Raw genomic sequence first — 16,115 nt, forward strand, 5'->3', positions numbered from 1 at the left:
TCATGCGGGTTTGCTACAGAAATTTGGGATGATCTCGCCTCACATATTTTCACTACTCGACACTCCACATACTGGCAAACTGTGGTCCAGGAAGCCTCTACTCAATGGCCTAACCGGACAATCGGGTTCCTTGTGCGTTACGCTTTGCAGATCTCGGTCTATACTCTATGGCGGGAGCGGAATGATCATCGACACGCCGTTCCTCCATCCACCCAGGCTCAACTTTTTCAGCGGATTGATAGGCAGGTCCGCAACCAGCTACTTGCCATCCAGCTCGAGGGCGATCACCGATACGATGATAGTCTGAGCATTTGGCTAGCATCCAAATTCTAATTAGTCTCTTACACACTTATTCAACCTCCTCTGTTTTAAGCTCTCTCTATTGATTACACTGTTGCACTAGATGTAAAAACGCTATTTTCTTTTTTGAATCTAATTTAACATATTTTCAAATATATATATATATATATATATATACATAACCTGAATTAATTAAACTCGGGTCAGAGAAGGATCCATGCTTTTTGACGATATGATTTACTTTAATGTCCTTCTTATCTTGTATGCTTTTTAATTTATTCAGGGTCATTTTATGTCATATATTCTCATGTTTCATTTTGCCTTGTAAATAACGCTTCACTTTTAATAGTATAGATAGATCAAAACCATCCAGCAATAAATGTGTACAGATTAAAAACCATCCATCAATAAATGTGTGCGGATTAAAAACCATTCAGCTAAATATGTACAGAACAATCATATACATCAGTTGTGATATAATATATATTTAAATTATTAACAAAATGCATATCAAATTATAAGGAAAAAAACATAGATCTTTTGTGTCTGAAAAAAGATTAGGAAAAAAATATATTATCAAGTATTTGAGTAACTAAACATGAGGGGGTATGATTAAAAAAAGAAAAAAAAAAACAATTATTGGGTTTACTCCTAGGGTGAACCCATTCATTCACTTTTCCATAATTTAACCAGTTAAAATGTGCCATGTCACAACATATTTAAGGGGTTTATTTTTAAGAAAAACCTAAAACTAAAAAAATAAAATAAACAAACAAAAACAAATAAAAAACATAAAATCATTGATTAACGTAACATTGCGTTAACGGCGTTGCAGTCTTTTCTTTTTAGGTTTTTGACGAACAATTATAATGGTCATTGATACATACTACCTTCTCTGCCTATTAGCATGAACTTCTCCAATCTCTACCCTCCACCCACTTTTATACTTCACCTTTCATTTTTATATATGAGTCTATTTTGTGAAACAAATAAATTATCATATTATTTATTATAATTAAAAATAGTTTTATTTCTGGATATACCATAAGTTGAATTTTTAAAAACAAATATAAATGATTCAATCTATAAAATATTCAAGTTTTAGTAATATTATTCTTTAAAAAATAATATCTATCGAATTAAAATTTTACTGAGTAACGGGTCAAAATTTGAATATTTAAATTCAATTTCGTACTTTTTGGTTGAATTGTATAATTTTATATAATATAATAAACTTTAAATAATTTATTTTGAAATATTTTTTAAATATTGAAACTTGATATAAAAGTTAGAAATTATAAACACCCTAAATTGGTTTGTTATAGCAATGTCAATAATATGTCACTATAATATGAAAGAATTTTTAAAAAAACCAAGTATATTAAAACAAAAAGTATAATAATATATTAAATTACTCATAATATAATAACTCGCTTTTTAAAAACCAAATTCACAAAATTATGTCTTATAATGACATTTAAGTCATGATATAGAATATACATTGTTGAAATAACTTCTCGTACATAAACTAATACAATATATTAAAATTTTATTTTAAAATAGAAAATATAGAAAATTTTGTATAAGATAAAATTTAACCAGTGTTATAGCACGGGTACTTATCTAGAATCATTAACAATATAAAACTTACAAAATAAGTATCTTTTCTCAAGTCATCATATTTAGCATATAATTTTATTGCATAATATTTTATCCAAAAAACTTTTTAATATAATCACATAAATTATATTTTATATAAAAATTACAATATAACTAAAATGAATTTAAACTTGTGCTCTAACAAGGGTTTTAATCTAGTGTAAAAAGTAAGCAAAAAAATGTGTCATGGTAAACCTGAATAAGTTTTGACAAAAAGTGTCTTATGTAAAGCTCGCTAAACTTAAAAAACAATGGGCCACCAAATTAACCGTAAGCCTGTTAACTCAATTAGTAAACCTGATATAATTTCTAACTTCAAATTCAATCCCAATAATGTGTGTAATACTACATGATGTTTTAGGATTTTCACCAGAATTAAGAAAATAATTAATGATGTATTATTATTAATTATTTTTATTTTATATTTTACATTTTTCATTCAAATGCATGTCTATATTTAATTATTTATTATAAAGGTAAAAGATATTAATTAGTTATTTGATTTTAAAAATATAAGTATATTAAATACACTAAAAAAATCACCTTTTGTGATACAAGAAAAAATCTTAGAACATCAACCTTTATGATACAGAAGGAGTAATAAATAAAATTACTGTGGCAGCCGTTTGATATATCATGGTTTTTACGGTTTTTAACCATGATATAAGTGTGCTTTTTGAGTCTTTTGATTTATTTCTAGGTTGTTTTTGAGTCTTTACAGGTTATCTAGGATTTTGGCACGGATGGAGCAATATTGAACAATTTGGATCATTTTGGAGCATTTTACCGAAGGAAATCAAGTTGGAGTCGGATCAGAGTCATGGCATCGATCGACACCACAAGGGCATCGATCGACACTCTTGTTTGTCCGACGAGAGAACAAGAAATGGAAGTTTTACAAATTTGCCCAAAATCTTCTCTAATTGCAATATAAGCCCCTGGACGTGTTTTAGGATGTATATATATTGTTTTTAGGTTTTAGAAACCCTTGTGTTATTTTTCTAGCAGTTTTTGAGAGAGAGATACTGAGAGCTTTTTGGGAGAGAGATCTGAACTTCATTGAGAAAAGAATTTCTAAACTCTTTCTTACTTTTCAATATCTATTGCATGTTATTCAGAAATATGATTTGTTCTTCATTAAACATGTCTGAGTAATTTGCTTGTTAGGTTTAGGGCTTTTTCATAGGGTTTTTATGATTTATTAGATCTGAGATTTTTAGGGTTCTTAATCTTTTATGATCTTCATCGTTGGTTGTTCTTCACAATAATTCTTGATTGTTCACCTAGAAGTGTTATCTTAGGCAAATAAATTGATATGAGAATATAATCAATTTTCCTGATTAAACCATTGATGAGCAGAATTGTTTCTTACAAAGAGATTTGAATTAATAATTCTGTGAACTTATCTAAACCTGTTCTTAAAGCTGATTTTTAACTTAGAATTTTACAAAGAGATTTGGATTTTCTGGCTTTAAATTTAGAATATAATTGCAGTGAGAACTGATTATTTTACCAAAAGTTTAGAGTTCTAGATCTGATCTTTATTGTCTGGACCTAGAGGTGTCAAACGGGCCGGCCCGCGTCCATCTGGGCCGTCCTCGGCGGGCAGTTTCAATTTTTTGGACCGCGACGGGCCGGCCAGCTAAACCCGCAGACATAAAAGTTATGTCAAAGCCCGCCCCGCTAAGCCCAGCGGGTTGACGGGCCGGCCCGCGGGCCTAAATAATATATTAACAAAATAAAATAAAATTAATAAATTAGAATTTTAAAAATAATTTTAAATAAAATTAATGTATATAACGGACGTGGAGCTGCCAACCAGGTGGCATCGATCGACACCCCCTTCCTGCAGACGGACGTGGAGCTGCCAACCATGTCCAAAACCCGGTTCGAAGACAGGAGAACAACCAAGATCTGATCAGGACTATTGCTGACTACAACCGGGCTGATTTGGTGTATGAGAACCGGTCCGCTATTGTTCCTCCTCCACTCCAGAGGAATAATTTTGAGTTGAAACCTGCGTACTTTCAACTAGTTGGGCAGAGACCTTTCTCCGCTTTTCCCAATGAGAAGCCCTTGGACCACATTGAGCATTTTGAGGATCTGGTGACTAGCATCAAGGCTAATGGGGTGACTGAGGACTACATCTTCTGCAAACTCTTCCCTTACTCACTTGCAGGAGAGGCATCCCAGTGGTTGAAACAATTGCCAGCTGGATCATTGACAAATTGGCATGATGTCAAGGTGGCCTTCCTCAACTACTTCTATGATGATGCAGTGTCAGATGAGTTGAGAGTCAAGCTGTCCTCTTTCAAGCAAAGACCAGATGAAGCTTTCAAAGCCGCTTGGGTGAGATTCAAGGCTTACCAAAGGGATTGTCCACACCATGGTTTCTCAAGGGTTCAATTGCTAAGTATCTTCTTCAGAGGGTGTGACTGGGAGTATCAGTTAGCTTTGGATGCTGCAAGCCATGGAAACTTCAAGACAAGATATCCTGAAGATGCTGAAGCTTTGATTGAGAATTTGGCTTCCAGCAATAGTACTAAGAGAGCTGATGCTGAAAGGAAGAGATTGCATGGAGGATTTGATGCAAACCAGCTAGCTTCTGTTAATGCTAAGCTTGATTCAGTTCATAATCTCCTGGTTGGTAAGAAATCAGTTCACTTTGCTGCTGAAGTTGAATCATTTAAGCCACAACCTGAGACTGGGAATGAAGAAGCAGATGTCAACTTTGTATATGGCAATCAGGGTCAGAGATTCGGTAATCAACAAGGCAATAGGCCTTACAGTGGGAACTCTTCAGGCTACATTCCCAAACCGGATTACCAGAAGCAGCAACAAGGGAGCAACTTCACAAGGACTTATGGGAATTCATCCTATCAGTCTCCGCCTCCAAAGACTTCTTCTGAGAGTAGAATGGAGGCCATGTTTGAGCAGATTCTTCAGGGACAAGAGAATTTGACAGTGACATTCAATGGGAAGATTGATAATGTCTACAATGAGCTGAATGGGAAGATAGATGCATTGAATGTTCATGTTAAGAAGCTGGAGAGTCAAGTTACACAGACTGCTGGGTCTGTCAAACGACAAGAGGGGTATCTTCCTGCGAGGACTGAGTCAAACCCCAAGCATGCCTGCAATGCTATATCAGTGAGAGATGTAGAGGTTGATGAAATTGACTCTGCAGAACACGGTGAGAAATCGACAAATCTGTCGACTCCAGATGTTGGTGTCGATCGACACCAACTCGGTATCGGTCGACACTCATCTCAGACGGAACCACAAGTTGCAAAATCTCAGGTTCCAGCAGTTGAGAGGGTTTACAAGCCTAAGATTCCTTTTCCTAAGCCACAAAAGTCTAAGCAGGAGATGGAGGAAGCTAGATGCAAAGCAATGATGGATAAGGTGATGATTGCAATGCCTTTGATTGATGTAGTGAAGCTTTCACCACCACTTAAGCACTACGTTAAGAGAATGGTATCCAATGGTTTGAGCCCTGAGGAAGGAACTTTGCTAACTAAGGATGTTAGTGCAATTCTGTTGAACTAGCATGTTCAAAGGAGGAAGGAGAGAAAGCAAGAAGTGGTAGTTTCTGAGAAAGTGAGTGCAGCAATTCAGTGTAGGACTGCTAAGAAGCTACCAGATCCTGGAAGCTTTGTGCTTGATTGCTCAATCTCAGCAGGAAGGTTTTCTCACTCACTTTGTGATCTAGGCTCTAGCGTCAACTTGATGCCATATTCTGTTGCTGTAAGACTTGGGATGACAGAATTTAAGCCAACTCAGATTTCTCTTATCTTGGCTGATAGATCCCGAAGAATTCCTGAAGGTGTTTTAGAGGATATTCCAGTTAAGGTTGGAAACTTCATGATTCCCACTGATTTTGTGGTGCTGAAGTATGATAAAGAGCCTAATGATCCTCTCATCTTAGGAAGATCTTTCTTGGCTACAGCTGGTGCCATCATAGATGTGCAGAAGGGACACATAACACTGAATGTGGAAGGTTTGACTATGAACTTTGAGATGGATAAGCTGAGGAGGGTTCCTACTATTGATGGCCAGACTTTTTGTGTTGAGAAAGTGTCTACTAAACGATCATCAGACTCTGTGTCGATCGACACTGCTGTGGTGTCGGTCGATACTCCTCCACATCCGCAACAGAGCTTGTTCAAAATTGATGCTCCAAGTCATAAACCTGTTACTAAACGGATGACTCACCCTTCTACACTCCAGAGTCCTCGGGAGAAGCCAAGATGCACTATACCCAAGTCCCGCCCTGGTCTTGCTTCTCATGTCTTTGGTAGACCTCATTCATCTACTGCTTATACACCACCTTGGATGATGAGACATTCCTCTCAGAAGTATTCACAGCCACGTTCTGATCCGCCGGACGCCTGAGCTTCGACAAAGTCAAGCTAATGACTTAAAACAAGCGCTGAGTGGGAGGCGACCCATTGGTGGGAATTAATTATTTTGAATTTTTGCTTTTTAGGATCACTAACATATTAATTTTTGGTTTTGAGTCTTTATTGTTTCAGAAAAATAAATAGGGTTATGATACCATTGATCAGCATCGATCGATACCATCTGGGTATCGGTCGGCACCAATATTGGATCGCAGAAAATAAGAAAGGTTGATGGGTTTCTGAATTGCGAGATTTGGGCCTTTAATTGCAANACACTAGATATTCCAGAGGATTGTGGGATTTGAGTAAGGAATGTTGATGCTTTTCAATTGACAAAGTATATGAAGTAAGTTCTTGAGAGTCAAGGCGATGAAGAGTGCGAAGATCAGTTACCTGCAGTTGAGTGAATTCTATGTTTTCAAACCTCTTTCACAGGTCTAAGTTTTTGTTTTGCTTGAGGGCAAGCAAAGGCTAAGTCTGGGGGAGTTGATATATCATGGTTTTTACGGTTTTTAACCATGATATAAGTGTGCTTTTTTAGTCTTTTGATTTGTTTCTAGGTTGTTTTTGAGTCTTTACAGGTTATCTAGGATTTTGGCACGGATGGAGCAATATGGAACAATTTGGATCATTTTGGAGCATTTTACCGAAGGAAATCAAGTTGGATTCGGATCAGAGTCATGGCATCGATCGACACCACAAGGGCATCGATCGACACTTTTGTTTGTCCGACGAGAGAACAAGAAATGGAAGTTTTACAAATTTGCCCAAAGTCTTCTCTAATTGCAACATAAGCCCCTGGACGTGTTTTAGGATGTATATATATTGTTTTTAGGTTTTAGAAACCCTTGTGTTATTTTTCTAGCAGTTTTTGAGAGAGAGATATTGAGACCTTTTTGGGAGAGAGATCTGAACTTCATTGAGAGAAGAATTTCTAAACTCTTTCTTACTTTTCAATATCTATTGCATGTTATTCAGAAATATGNATGATCTTTATTTACTGAACCTTAATTAATTTATCTGATTTAATATTTCATAATTTTCTGAGAAATTACCTAGGCTTAACTCTTTTGATTTNTATTAAACATGTCTGAGTAATTTGCTTTTTAGGTTTAGAATTTTTTCATAAGGTTTTTATGATTTATTAGATCTGAGATTTTTAGGGTTCTTAATCTTTTATGATCTTCATCCTTGGTTGTTCTTCACAATAATTCTTGATTGATCACCTAGAATTGTTATCTTAGGGAAATAAATTGATATGAGAATATAACCATTGATGAGCAGAATTGTTTCTTACAAAGAGATTTGAATTAATAATTCTGTGAACTTATCTAAACCTGTTCTTAAAGCTGATTTTTAACTTAGAATTTTACAAAGAGATTTGGATTTTCTGGTTTTAAATTTAGAATATAATTGCAGTGAGAACTGATTATTTTACCAAAAGTTTAGAGTTCTAGATATGATCTTTATTTACTGAACCTTAATTAATTTATCTGATTTAATATTTCATAATTTTCTGAGAAATTACCTAGGCTTAACTCTTTTGATTTTCTGAATTTACAACACTTTCATTTAAATATTTGCATTGCTTATTCATTAATTAAATTAACTTGTTTAGCATAATAACAAAACTCTATAATCCATTGTGTTTGATCTTGAGTCTCTGTGGATTCGACCCCTAAGTACTGCATTGATCTCTTGTTTGAGAGAGTAGCTCTAGGGATAAATTTGAGCTTATCACCGTTCAACAACGAAAATTTCCCAAAGACGAATCTCGCTGTTCCGTCTTCCAGGAAGCTTGATTTTCCCACCTTAGGACATAACATAAAGAAGAAGTATACAGGAAGTGACAAAGCAATGATAGCGGGTGAATATTTTCGGTTAATAGATTGGTTCGGTTGAATCGAACCGAAAGAACCGATAACCGATTGCCAATTCAAACTGTTGCCGATACAGTTTATCCTTTATAACCGTACCCGAACTGAACACCCAAAATTTTGGTTTGACTCGGTACGGTTAATAATCCCAGGATTAACACTCCCTATCCTTTATCCTATAAAGCACAAGTCATCTGACCAATCATATTCTAGCATTTTGCCACATGTAATTCAAATCATAAATTCAAAATTAAGAAAGTTAAACAAAATAATTGATATCGTATCTCAACTTCCCCATTTCACGAGTCCATGATCCATCTTCCTCACCCACGATCTCTTTTCAAGAAATCTTTGTCTCTATATATGTTCGACATCGTTGCGTCTGAGTTGGTGGTGTAAGAAAAGTATCCTGCCCCATTTTAGATTTTTCTAGGTTCACAAAAACTTACAGATTTTCCTCCTCTTTTATCTTCTTTTGAATCATTTGAGCTCATCGTTGTATTTATTCTCATCTAACCTGAGTCGTTTTAAGTCATCTAATTTTGTTTAGATATCTCGGAGGAGCAAAACGGATTCAAGGATCCTCCATGGAAAATGGGATGGTACGTAATTTTGGGTGACTGGGATTTCGAATTCTCACTTATAATTGGAAATTATATGTCTTAGTTTTTGAAAAGTTTGATTTGCATTTTTTTACTCTTTCTATAAATCAACAGTTTATGTTTTCATATTTTTTACTGGTTTAACCGTGTGTTTGGCTACTGTGCATCGTTCAAGGAGTTGCAAGAGTGAAATTGACCTTTTTATTGTGCTCTACATCTCGGATTTGTAAGGACACAAATGAAGACGTACGCAGCATATGTAAAGAACAAGATAAATTCAGAGATGGAGAAATGGATCATTAGAGAGGTTGAGGAAACAATATAAAGCAATAAAGGTACTGATATATTATTGTGAAATGCACTTGCACAAGTTCACTCTATTTTGTACACTAATTTACCAAAGATTCTAAAGGGATTGATTTTTTACTTTGCAGAAATAGTATGACTTGAAGTAGGAGAATCATTCAGAAGGGATTTTAGGTACCGAAGTTGAAATCAGATCATACGTTGAATCAACCGCAATATAACGGTGTTGAGATGGAGTAGTATGTATAACATGAAGAAATTGGCGGTAACAGGTGCACAAATTTCGTCATACGATCCCTATATACTGTATCTCCTATTTTTGTTTTTACTTTATTATAGTTGTGGAAGATTCTGTATCGAAAATCATATAGCTGTAAATTTATCTTCCATTGATCTGAAAATTATACATAGTTCCTCTAGAATTCCATAGCCAAATTTTGTTTGCTCTGTTTCTGTTTATCTGACTGTTTTTCTTTGAAACTCTATCTATTTGATCTTGATATCAAAGTGTTATGGTACTCTAATTAACTGTCTTGATAAACTGAATCAAAGTTAGAGTGGTGACATGCATTATGAATAAGAGGAAAGAAAGAAGGATACACAATGAAACACGTATTGTTCTTTGGATCCTTGAATTGTAAACACATATTCTTGCATTATTTTCTAACTAATTTATTTATTTTGGTGTATATTCTATGTTAACAGATATTCCAATAAGCAGCAACACAATTCCAAGTTGTAGTCATTCAGTAGACACCGATAACGATATAATCTCTCACCATAGATTCCCAAGTTGTGCTTCATCATCTAATTCACCAAACGCATTTTAACAGTTCTGAAGGTAACAAATATTTTTGTTTAGACTCCCAACCTTATATGAAACTAAATTTTCTTACCTTTTACAGTATGTATGAACAATTGACCATGGTGATGCAATAAATATTTATGAGTATTGCAATGCTTTCATGTGGTATGATGAACGTGTTGGCAAAAGATGCAGATGACCACATCCGATAAAGCTTAACGAAGCTTACTCTGCTACTTTATCGCTTCCGTTTTCAATCAGTCACTTCAAACTCCCTCTCATCTCACCGTATGGATAATTCATCCCTATGTCTTTTGTNAATAAGCAGCAACACAATTCCAAGTTGTAGTCATTCAGTAGACACCAATAACGATACATTCTCTCACCATAGACTCCCAAGTGATGAACGTCGTGTTGGCAAAAGATGCAGATGACCACATCCGATAAAACTTAACGTAGCTTACTCTGCTACTTTATCGCTTCCGTTTTCAATCAGTCATTTCAAACTCCCTCTCATCTCACGTATCGATAATTCATCCCTATGTCTTTTGTTTCCATGTAATCGTTATAGTATCTGATAAAAGAGTTATGAAAGATACGATACATGTTCTCTTACATTGTATTCTCCAATTATTTTAAAATGTTCAGATTATAGATTATAGATTATAGCAAAAGAAAATTTAGTTTCTATCAAAAGTTTATAATTTGATAGATAAAATGGACTTTCAACTATTATAAATTAAATATAATTATATGTAAAGATAATAACAATATTTTTTTTCTTTTATTTGATATAAATACAGCAAAACAATGCCCGAGCGTACTTGTGCAAGGTAAAAAATCAGATCCGAACTCATGACTCGGTTAGAGCAGGAGGCTATTGGCTTCTTTGCCTTGCCCCAGTCTCTTAAAAACCGACCCGGTATGCCTGAACCATACGGTTATGGTAGTAAACGGATTGGACCAACGGTGACGTTGGTTGGATTGACTTCTCATGCCTTTGTAAGACCATCTCCAATGGTTTTTCCTATTTTTCCCTCTATAATAGAGAAATTCTATAATAGAAGTGGGTTTTACTCCAATGATCCTCTATAAAATAGAGATTGCTATTTTTTCCTCTATTTATAGAGAAACCTTTGTAAAAAAAAAATTGGGTTCCTCTATAAATAAAAGAAAAAATAGCAATTTCTATTTTAGAGGTGGGAATAGAGAACCATTGGAGTAAAACACACTTCTATAATAGAGAAACTCTATAATAGAGGCAAAAATAAAGGATCATTGGAGATGCCCTAAGGCAAGCAAAATTAAGCGACATCTATAAATGACTTTGTCCGGACTTATAAATTATTTCTCACCATAAATAATAATTAGGTTCGGACCCGCATATTTATAAACCAATTTATTTTATTATTTATAATCAAACACATACTAATTGAGATTCTAGTTTGATTTTTGGTTTAGTTTACTAATGTTTGGAAATTTGAAAAAATAATGGTTTCACCAAAATTTTAAAATTCATAACAACATAATGGTTGGACTGATAACAAACGAAATCAATTGGTTTGATTCTATTAAATTTGTGAACTATCAAATCAAATATATAACCGTTAACAAAGATGAAAACCCGTTTGAGACAAATACGAATATTTAAGGATGAGCGTAATTCTCTTTTCGTTTTGTCATGTTCCATCATGTCCTACACCTGTTTTCAAAATTTTGTTGCATAAAAGAATATACAGGATGAGACCAGACGAAAACATACATTCTCAAACTTCCATATGGAATAAACATAAATATAATTCATAGTATATTTATATATATTATGTTATAATAAAAATATTACAAATTAATTGACTTCTTTATTTCTTATTATTTTATATATGGTTCATCTATATTAGATTATGTTTTTTTGTTTTAATATTTTTAACTGTTATAGAACATATTTTATGTATTTTTATTTTTATTTTATTTTGAACTTATGCTAGTTCAATTGAAAATAGTAAGATTTATTTGAGAACATTCAATGTATTTTATCATGTCATAAAACATGTCAAGAATTAAAATTATTTATTTAGTATGTGTAAACATATTTATTTAGTATAACATCTGTAACCCAAATTTTTATTATTTTGGTTTTTGGTTCAGTTTCATTTTGGTTTATGAATATTTGGGTGTTTGAGTGTTAATCAGTACTTTAAGACTTGGATCAGACCATCGGTTGGCCTGGAAACGATTAAAAATAAGTTATAAATGAGAGAACATAGACATGTATATTTTGGACATACTGTATCCACCAAATGTAAATTTCTGTTATATTATTCGTTTGACAATATTTATATTAGTCCAGCGGATAACAGATTGGGCAAAGAATATCTGTATTTGGTTGGCAAAAATAAATAAATAGGAAAAGCTTCTAACATGATATCCGTATTTTTGTTTGAGTATTTAATTTGTACAAAATTAATGGAAATTATCCAAAATGCTATATTTTTAATTTTTTTTAATCAAAAAAAAATATCTGAATTCTACAAAATATATGTTCTTAAATTAACTCTGACCAAAATTATTAAGAATTTGAAAATTGAATGTTGTTATCTAAATTTTCTTATCTTATGTGGTATTTTACAGAGTAATTTTTTTTTTGTCAACCATTGGGCAACAACAGGCCGGCTCATTAGCCTAATCCCTACATTCGTAAGGAGCGGGACTCGATCCCTGGTGTGATGGTATCTTGTGCATTAAGGGCTTACCTTTGGCCTTTGCACTAAGGTCACTTCCAGAGTAATATTTTTATTTTTTTATTTTATAGACTTTTTAAGGATAATAATGACTTAAAAACAAATTTTCAGGTACTCATGCTATAAAGTTTTACTGCCATGTGTGTTGTTTGTTTTCTTTTACATATACATCCCAAATTGTAGTGCCATTTAAAAAAAGACGGTTCACATAATATATTTGAAAAAAATAAGGAAAATAATATAATTTAATACATACAGCTGAATATAAATTAACAACACAGTCATGGAAGATTAAATTGTACTTTTCTGTGTTGGTTTCTAAAGTTGATAATGCTAAATCAAGGCTCAACTATATACCCTAATAAGAAATTCCTATAGATTTTTCTGAAATAAATCTATATAAAGACTGAAGAAAACAAACACTAATATAGTATTTTGTGACTTACCGGGTTCATATAAAAATGTGGACTTCTTTTAAGCAATCAAATGTGATTTTCTTGTTTTGCAGATGCTATGTCAATTGGATGAACACCCGTTTATACCACAATCCTCCCTTGTATACACTCTCTAGGTAAAAAGTTTATGCTTTCGAAAAAGATCTTGATTTGTATATGCTTATGTACACGACATAAATTTATAAATTTAACAATTCATAAGAATAATAAATGATAAACAGGACATAGAACATAGTATTGGTTAACTAAAAAAAGAATATAGTAGATGTTAGCAATATGCATATGCAAACTTAAATACTAAGAAAAATGCATTTTTCTTTTTGCAGAAACAAAAAGATACAAAAATAGTGTAGAGTGCTGTTGAAACAACCCTTCCCATTTTTTATTTATAATATAATTCACTAGTGTTCTCATACCCATTAACATCCTAGCAACAATCAACAACAGCGGAAAACAAAACAATTCCATTAAACCAACAAGAATCCAACAATAACATTCCAATAACCAACAATGCAATAATCCAAACCAACAATGAAATAATAAAGTTCCAACATCCTACAATGTTCTATCAACTCAACACTTGCAACCTAACAGTAGCTAGACCACAATCAATCAAGCCTCTAGAACATCCTCCTCCGCATCGCCTTTGATTGCACGATCACACTTTGCCTTTACCTGCACACCACAAACAACAATTGAGATGCGTAAGTATTATCATAAATATTTAGTGAGGCCGTCCTCCCATCTACTAGGTTATACACACAAGCATTTGAGACTCTCATGTTTAACCAAACAAACAAACACACAACAATACATCAAACCAGGAAAACAAGTCTCGGATAAGACTAGTGTCGACCGATGCTACATCGGTGTCGATCGATGCTTGCACGACATGGTGTGGACCGATGCTACACGGTGTCGATCGATGCTTGCACGACATAGTGTCGACCGATGCTACACAGTATCGATCGATGCCTCTTCTGCAGACGCGAACTGCACGAGCACGAACGTCGATCCTCCGTTTCAAATCATCTCGAAACCGTCTCAAACTCACCCAAACACCTCGGGAACCTATGGTAAACACGAAAACAACGAACCCAAGCAAGCAAACACCACAAGCAACAATGAACAACCCAAACAAAAGAGATCTCATGCTTAGATCAACCATGGTCAAGCACTCACCTCTTTTAAGGAAGATTGGGTTGAGAAACGGTGGAAACAACACCTTAGGAACCTTCTCCTTCGTTCTCAGCAACAGTTCTCCCATCTCCAGCCACAGATCCTTCCAAAAACGCCAAGAACAGACCCAAAAACTCACAGAAACACTCTCCAATGCTTTCTCTCCTTTTTCTCTATTTTCTCATTTAACGGCGACAAACAAAACTCTCAGAACCCTTAATTCATCGCTCCTTCACTTATAAATGTGATTTAGGGATTTCTAATTGAACCAAACCAAACCAAACAGCAATCAAAACAAACCCGACCAAACCATAACATATGGTGTCGATCGATACAGCAAGGGTGTCGATCGACACTCAGACCAAAAATACAATATTTGGTTTGCGGATGTTACAATTCTCCCCCACCAATAAGGATTCGTCCTCGAATCCTGCATCACCGTCCATCCGTCAAGGACCTCCGTGCGACCGTTAACACGGCCAGCACGTCCTCCGACCAGACTAAACACCGTTAGCCAAAGTTTCCCGTGCAACTGTCGCAACAGCCCGCACACCTCCGAATGAACCATAAGGTCTCCCTCTAGCCAATATACTCACATCAAAGACACTATTTGCTCACAACTCAGTGCTTCCCCCGTCCGTGATCGCAACATACGAATCATGCCGGCTCGCTATCAGGCCAACCGCCTTAAGCTACGGTATCTAGGAAGTCACTCACACACACTCCCCCCGCTCTCGGGTCGCAACCCTCGAGACATACCGGCTCACAGCTACGGTATCTAGGGAGTCTCAAATATCCCGATCTTGGGTCGTCACCCTAAACCGCGCTCTCGGATCATCATCCGAAGCAACATACCACTCCCACTCTCTGACCACAAAGTCCATCGAGCTATCGGTATCACATGATTTGGGCCCACACGGCCTTGAGCAAAAAAAAATCTGATGCCATCGAGTATTTCCCGGCTAGATCTACCTCAACACTTCCCACAAAAATTCCCCTTTTAAAAACTTTCTAAATATGGAAACTTCCTTTTTGTGGAAACTTTCTATTTATGGAAACTTCCAAAAATAAAAACCCGAGAAATTTCTCTTTTTCCCATGACAGCAACAGTCAAACATAAAGAAAAATACTCATTTTTATTAATCTCAAAAATATCATAATTGTTACAACCTCAACGACAATACATTAGAAAATAAGATACAACAATCCAAACCATCAACCCGCATCCTGAGCACCACCTCACCTTGGTACTTAGTCGCACAACCAACCACCCCTAAGCGACCAAGTATCAAGAGAGATGAGCTGGAATACTCCGTACCCGCTCCAGCCACGAACTACAACTTGGACCCGGCTAGACAAGCTCAAGTCGCTGCCTACTTCTCAAACCACTTCTTAAACCTTGCCTTCATCCTCGCCTCGGGCTCCCAGTCTGCTCCTCTACTCCATCACAGGACTCTCATCAAAGGAATCTTCTTCTTCCGAAATTTCTTGACTCTCCTCCCGAGCACCATCAACGGTCTCGCCTCCAAGGTCATGTTGGGCTGAAGATCCTCGGGAATCTTAGCCAACAACCGATCACCCTCGTCAAAACACTTCCTCAGCATAGAGACATGAAATACCTTGTGAAACGCACGCATAACCTCAGGCAACTCCAGCCGGTATGCCACTGGTCCCACCTGCTCAACCACTCTAAACGGTCCCTTGTACCTCAGACTCAACTTAGTCTCTGCCAATGAGCTGTTCAGACCCTGCAACATGGTCATCTTGAGGTACACTCTATCACCAACCTGA

The 16,115-nt window shown here is 35.3% G+C and overlaps 1 long non-coding RNA gene across 1 annotated transcript; it reads left to right on the top strand.

Moving 5' to 3' along the window:
* Window positions 8,664-10,251, top strand: LOC104757388. Its single transcript, XR_762422.2, has 5 exons — window positions 8,664-8,841; window positions 9,073-9,176; window positions 9,276-9,419; window positions 9,853-9,988; window positions 10,053-10,251. It is a non-coding gene; the product is annotated as an uncharacterized LOC104757388 (long non-coding RNA).

This window comes from Camelina sativa, chromosome 17 (assembly GCF_000633955.1).
Source record: "Camelina sativa cultivar DH55 chromosome 17, Cs, whole genome shotgun sequence".
Classification (NCBI taxonomy): Eukaryota; Viridiplantae; Streptophyta; class Magnoliopsida; order Brassicales; family Brassicaceae; genus Camelina; species Camelina sativa.